This window comes from Haemaphysalis longicornis, unplaced genomic scaffold (assembly GCF_048455015.1).
Source record: "Haemaphysalis longicornis isolate Haplotype H1 unplaced genomic scaffold, Haemaphysalis longicornis Haplotype H1 scaffold_129, whole genome shotgun sequence".
NCBI lineage: Eukaryota > Metazoa > Arthropoda > Arachnida > Ixodida > Ixodidae > Haemaphysalis > Haemaphysalis longicornis.
The window spans coordinates 98589-105759 of record NW_027526232.1 but is presented as its reverse complement, the minus strand read 5'-3'; positions in this window follow the sequence as shown (position 1 = coordinate 105759).

The window sequence follows — 7171 nt, the reverse complement described above, 5'->3', positions numbered from 1 at the left end:
GTGCTGTGGGAGGCACCACGTTGTTTAATATCGCTTATTTATTGGTGCACCTTAACCCTTAAAACACGCATGTAATGTAGAAGGTCATTTCATAGACAGTTGTGTTTATGGTTTGTAGAAATTTAAACAAAATTTATGCATATACTTTCGGTTTCGTTTTTACGTAACCGTTAATGAATGTCCTTCAATGGCTTCAGGGGGTGAAACAGCCACCGAAAGAGATGAGTGGTGCGAAAACAAACAATGGAAAAGACAAAGGCCATGATACAATGAAACTGCATTCAGAACCTTGGTAAAACCAAACATGACGAGCTGCAGCCGCGAATCTCCGGATACGGATAAATGGACCGTGACTCTCACTTCCATTGTACGTGACCATTTGTCAATCAGAGCGTTTAAGAATGTTGCTATCATTCTTATATGGATGACAGCAAGGAAAAGGCACCGACCGGACAATCAGCGATCTTTAATTGTTAGTAATATACGACACACTACCACGCCAAATAGATCAAACACCATGGAAGATACCATCCGGAAGCTAGCAGCCACGCACATGTGGGTACCAGTAAGGTATTGAGCTACTTAAGTCCTAAGACAGCTGAGTGCAAAGGGTAGCTTCCACTGGTAGCTTAAGTTCACTCTTCCATAAATTTTCTACGTACGGATGTGCATCAGGCCTAGGGACCTAGGGCACAGCTTCGGGCTACATGACAACAGGAAAAGGAAACGATTACTCTAGATCTAACATGGCTTTCAAAAGGTACCATCAAGACGTGACATCCCTGGTAGCACGGAATGTTGCCCGAACATTTCTGCAACATTTCCCTTTAACGTTGCCAAAACGTGGCTAATGTCCGCTTTTTTTAACGTTAGTGCAATGTTTCGTCAAAATAATATTAGCATTGCTCCAACATGGGGACAATGTTTGAAGGGTGTTGTTCTAATGTTTGGATAACGTTGTTTCTGACGTTCGCCAACGTTGCTCCACTCTTGAAGCAACCTTCCAGCCACGTGCGGGACACATTTGAACAACATTTATAAGACGTTTTCTGGTGACGTTGCAGCAACTTTTCACCTACATTTTCGCAACGTGCATACATTTAAGCATATCCCTGTATTATTCAGATGTTGTGATAACATTGCTACAATATTGCAGAAACTTTAGATTTACACTTTTAACATACAACGAACGTTTCTTCAACTTTCAAGCAATGTAGTTGCAATAACATTGCTACAATTTTGCGGTAACTTTCCAGGTATATTTTTCCAACGTGCGGGTAACATTAGGAAATGGTCGCTTTAATGTTCGAGCGATGCTTCCTACAACATTACCGCGACTTACAGATACGTTTTTTCACCACGAGGGCCACATCATCGCACCGTTGATATGACTTTCAAGCAATGCTTCTCTTACAAAGCAATATACAGAAGTTAAGTTTTTCCTAGAGAGACGATTGACTGCATGATAAGCGAGCAGTTCAAACTTCGTCCGCATAAACTCCTAAAAGGTATAAACCGGCATTTTAGACCTGTATATTCATACATTTGATCCCTACACTGACCAATACACACAATTAAGGCATTCCGGCAAAATAACGACCTAAGAAATGGTGGAATTTTAAGGCAAGGAACGCGTAGCTAGCGTAAATAACACTGACACTTTTAAGTGAAAGGGCATGTGCGTTTTATTTTACCATTAACAATCGAGCCGAATACGTATCTAGCTGTTAAAGTCTTGAATGTCGCAAGTACACTGTTTCAGCGATGTCTTCATTTTCCTCCTCCAGGGCTTGCTTGTTCTCCCTTGACAAGTCAATTTGGTGACATACTTGGCCATGCTTGAACCCAGTAATTAACAGGGTTGTTACTGTGGCGCTTCTGAGAAATAAACAAACGCTGTAGCTTAGAAGTTGCAAAGTTGTTACAGCATAGACAATATCTCACCTCTCAGAACACCAGGACTTTTGGTATACAATATGACCTCATTGATTTTCTTGTACGGGCAGTTCAAATGAGATTTGACAGCCATTCCTGGAAAACAAACAAAAGGGCATCACATAGGGTGCTCAGAAGCTCACCTGCACTTCGGATGACGTTTGCTGCCAGATGAGCTTATTCGTGTGTCAATTTTGTGGTGTATAGAAGTGGTGCAGAAAACTGAAGTAAAGCAAATTTTAGCTAATGGAGAAAACCTTACCTTTATGAATATAGCAAAACAGGCCTCTTCACTTTCCACTTTGTCTTGCTTGACTTTTTCTAATACCTGTGTCAACTTTATGACACGCATTAGCATGAGTGGATTTCTCAATGGAAAGCAGAAAAGGACAAAACTACTTAATTATATAAAATGCCTTACAGCTTTGCAGCTCATTGAGTAATTAAGTGAAAAGTCTTCATTGGAAATTAAGTGAAAAGCCCTCAGACAGCTTGCAAAAGAATTTTCAAATAACAAGAGAAGCTGACCAACTGGTGACGACGCGGTACGTCCGCAATATTAGTTGAGAGAGGACAATAATTTCCTCAATGCCCATAAACATAAAAACGCAACGAACAATTGGAAACAGGCAATTGTCAAGAATGGAAGCATTACACAACTAGACGAAGTTACAACCACGTATTTTCTTGGTTGCCTAATTTCACCTTTTGCTCTCGAAAAATGTGCTTAAAACTGGCATTGAGCTGTTTTATTTTTTTGCGTATGCCATTTTCTTGACGTAGACCAGCTTTTCGCATGGAAAGTTTGTACTAGTATTCACAAACTTTACAAGACGTCAGGCGTTGTTTTAAATCACAAGATGGTTAGCATAAGCAGCTGATAACACATGGCTTAACTGCAACGCCAAATTGTGTTCTGGAACACCATGCCGCTGAAACTCGCGTGAAATTAAACATAACAAAGTTAAATTTATTAGTCATATGTTTCGAGTGCGTGAGCAGCTGCGGCGAGAAGTAAATTAAAAGCCAATCCTACGTATCAAGGTTCTTGCAGAACCTACACTCCATTTCAGCATCATAACAAAAAAAACTACTTCTAAACGCCCACGTAATTTCGCATTATATTCTTTCCATAAAATTTAGGCGCTGAATACAAATTCCACGTTTTACAACCGTACGCATCGCAAAAGCAAGAAGGATGCTTAAAAGCTAGAAACGGGAGGGCAGTCTTGTTCCCGCACTTTTACGAAGTAAACTGCATTCGAAAGAGCGAGGCGATGCTCAGAAAATAGAGCGCTTACCTTCACTGGTCGGTTGCTGTGGGCTTTCTGGCCCACAAGTATTCGCCGCAACATGCGGCCACACAACAAAATGTCGTATGACATGGCTCCTTCTCCATTCCGTTTGATTGTCAGGATGGCTGCTCGTTTCTGCAGAAGCGCGCGCTTTTCGTTCACTCACCCCAACCCAACGCCCCAGCTACGGCTGCCAGGCGCAGAGGAGCAGAAGGGGACCGCTCTGCGAGGGGCGCGCACGTGTGCGCGTGTGAGAGGAGGGTAGGACGTTGGCCAAGGACCTTTTTTTTTTTTTTTCGGCCCTCCCCAACTTCGCGCTCGGCTGCTAAAACGTCCTTTGCGACACACTCTAGAAGGGACGGGGCGGGGACGAAACCAAAAAATAAGGCATGTAGGAAGAAAGGAACGCGCGAGACAGCGTGCCAGCTCCCAGCACCCCGCCTTTTTCTGAGAACGCCTGGCGCCCTGTATTTCTTTTCGCGCCAAGCAAAATGCGACAAGTGTTCGATGCATTGGAGCCTATTACGAATAAAAATTACACCAGGAAGAATCTGAAGATAGCGTGTGCAATGCTATTGGAAGGGAACAAAAGCAAAAATGGGGAAGTTAGTTACCAGGTTACTAGGAAGGTTCGTTTGTATAATGAGAAAAGTCCTTGAACTAGGCCAATGAGTTTTCGTACACGCAGTATCGGCTGGAAAATGGGTGTCAGACCAGGGTTAGGTCTTTGTTTTGCTTTATTGTTTCATATATGTTACGGTATGATGGTGCTCTGACTGGTGCTAGAGGTAGGTGAAATGTCTATGGGGAAGTTGAAATATAAAACAGCCCAATTCATGTTTATTTCAAACAAGGCTGCAAGCTGTGGACTAGTTGGAACGTTCGCTGATCAGAGGGGCTATAAAAGTGACTAAATGTCACAAGAAGGGGGCAATTTAAAGAACATGAACTTTGGGTTTTAATCCATTTCATGAATCAACTGTAATTACTGCGGCAATATGAAGGGAAAACATACGATTGTAATTAGCTGGCGACATGTATGGCTCGCACTCCCACGTCACTCCACTCCCAGTTTATATAGCGTACATATAAAATTTCTCCAGTAAATTAATTTTCTCGAACAATTATGAGGATTCAGCAACAAGGAAATGTTTGAGCCTTCTATCCAGATTATTTTTGTGTAAGGATATACAGGCGACAACGTAAAAAAAATTCCCGCGCCTTCCCGCGAGGGGAACACGAGTAAATGCAGAGCATTGGGGCCTCAGTACTGATTGAAAGCAGTGTTGCTTCCATCGCTTCTTCCGTGATGCTAAAGTAGCAGACACGAGTAAACGTGGGCACGAGCGTCAACCAAGGAAGGAAGGAGCAACGCAGTGACTGAAACACGAGCGACCGCTAGCCGCTATATTTGCAGCGCGCGCAGTAGAGGGAGAGCAGTACGGGGGGGGAGAGCGCGCATGCCCAAGCAGCGCGCGCCCTTCCACGACCCACCGCGCTGCTATCACGCACCTGTTAGGCCGAGACCGCGACGGAGCGAACGGGCTGACTACGACGCATGCGCGCGCCAGCTGCTGTTGAGAGAGAGGAGGGAAGGAGAGGCGCACCTGCTGCGGACGCGAAACTGTTGACACCGTCCGACGCAGGAACAGGCGAGGCTAAGAAATGCTCTGCATTTAAAACAACCCGGCCATGCATGGTTTAAAGGGGCCCTAAATAGGCTTCCGAAGTGTCACCATTTCAATCGTGCAATCGCTAGAATACCCCTTCACGGCAACGTATACCAAATATTACACCTATTACACCTAACCAGTAAAACATGAAGTAAAAATTTGGTGTCAGTACTTTTAAGAGAAAGTTAACAGTGCGAGACGCTTGTGAAAACTTAGCAAAATGGAACTGGAAGTTTCCCTTGTCGGTTCACGATTACCTCTTTATAATATAGCCGTAATCTACTACCTAAGAAAGGCGCGCAGTGTTTCAACAATAGGAAAGGAAAGCTGGGAAGCCATTTCTGGGTGCTGTTTTCAGGCAGTTAGGGGAAAAAGCTGTGTTAAGGTGTACGCGTATCTGCGCGAACTTCTTAAAGATACGGCCAACACGTCGAATGAAAGACACGGCGTAGACCCTGTTAAGTTCGGGCTCCGCATGTAATTAATGAAGGCCGCCGGTGGCCCATGTATTGGCGTCGCCTCCGCTGGTGGCTACTTTCCCGTGTCCCTTTCATGTAGCCGCGCGGACGCCAAGTTCGGAGCCGCGGAGAGCTGTTGTGCCCGTCCTTTTGTGTGTCAAAGGATGGGGGCGATTAGCCTGAGTGCCTCTGTCGCGTCGAGGGTGGCAGGGTCATTCGGCATAACAGGCTGACGGGCGGCCAGATGATCGTATCTCTTAGTGTTGAAAGCGCGCGCGGTGTAAGTTTGAAAAATCTTCGACTCCGGCGGCGGGCGCTCTTCGTCGACGGGTCGTTCGCCTCGACGATGGTCGCCTCGGCTGGCAGCGTCTCTCCCCGTGGTCTGTTCAGGTGGCCGGCGGCGCCCCTTTAGTCTGGGAGGGAATTAGCAACCCTCATTGTCACGCCGCGAGCGCAGACGCCCGACGTCGTGGGAGGCGTCGCGCGGAGGGAGGTCAGCCGTGCGAGGACCGCTCCGGGCCCTCGGCTTGGCTGTTGTTTGTGCAGATGCCGCTCGCTGAACGTAATGGATGGTGCGTCCACTCCGCGCGGTCGGTGACTTTAAGCCGCAGATGTCCTGTATTTGCTGGTCGGGTGCAACAGCGTGCGTGGGAAACGCACTACGAGTGCATAAGAGAGAGGGTTGGGTCACGTGACCGCAGGTGGGGACATGTGTGTGATTGGCTGGTTGCTGTGGCCAATCAATGGTTTGTAATAATTGTGTTGAAAGGTTTTTCTCTCTTTCTTGTACGCCCCCTTCTTGGAGGCGGGGTTTTTCGTATCAAAACCGGAGTGTTTGGTTTTGTCGAGGGTCGGTCGAGAGGGGATCTAGTTCAGGATAGATCTCGGCCGAACAGGCTGCTGCTGTCAGAGTGACAATGTAGCCGTCACTCTGACGTGATGTAAACTTGGAGTCATGTAGATAATGTAAATAAACCTAATATCCAGCAAGGAAGGCAGTCCTCATCCCTCACCCGCTCCAAGCATCGGTCGTCGGTCATCGGAGCGAGTCGAGATCGTCCTCTCGGCTCGCGCATCAAAAGAACATCCCTATTTCGCCTCCATCAGTTCGCCAAGAAGATGGAGAGGCGAAATTTAACTGGCGCAGTCGGCAGGATGACCACGACCATCGGCTGGAGCTGGTGGGGCATTGCGGAGAGACTCCTTCAACGCAAGGTTCGGCTCCGACTCACGACGAGCCAGACTCCAAGCATCGACGGGGCGACACCTCAGCGGGAGGCCTCGTGAGTTCCGGCTCAGTGCGGCAGCAGCCGCGATTCAACGGCAACGGGGCGACACCTCAGCGGGAGGCCTCGTGGGCTTTGGCCCACGGCGGCGTAAGCCGTGGTTCAACGGGGCGACACCTCAGCGGGAGGCCTCGGGGGCTCTGGCCCAGGGCGGCGTAAGCCACAGTTCAACGGGGCGACACCTCAGCGGGAGGCCTCGCGGGCTCCGGCCCAGGGCGGCGTAAGCCGCGGTTCAACGGGGCGACACCTCAGCGGGAGGCCTCGTGGGCTCTGGCCCAGGGCGGCGTAAGCCGCGGTTCAACGGGGCGACACCTCAGCGGGAGGCCTCGGGGGCTTCGGCCCAGGGCGGCGTAAGCCGCGGTTCAACGGGGCGACACCTCAGCGGGAGGCCTCGCGGGCTCCGGCCCAGGGAGCACGGCCCCATCCCAGCGGCGAGAGTGGCGCATCGGGTCCACGAGCTGCTGCACCAGCAACACTGCGACCCGGCCGAACCCGGAGCGGGCACAGGTGGGCCCTGATTTGTT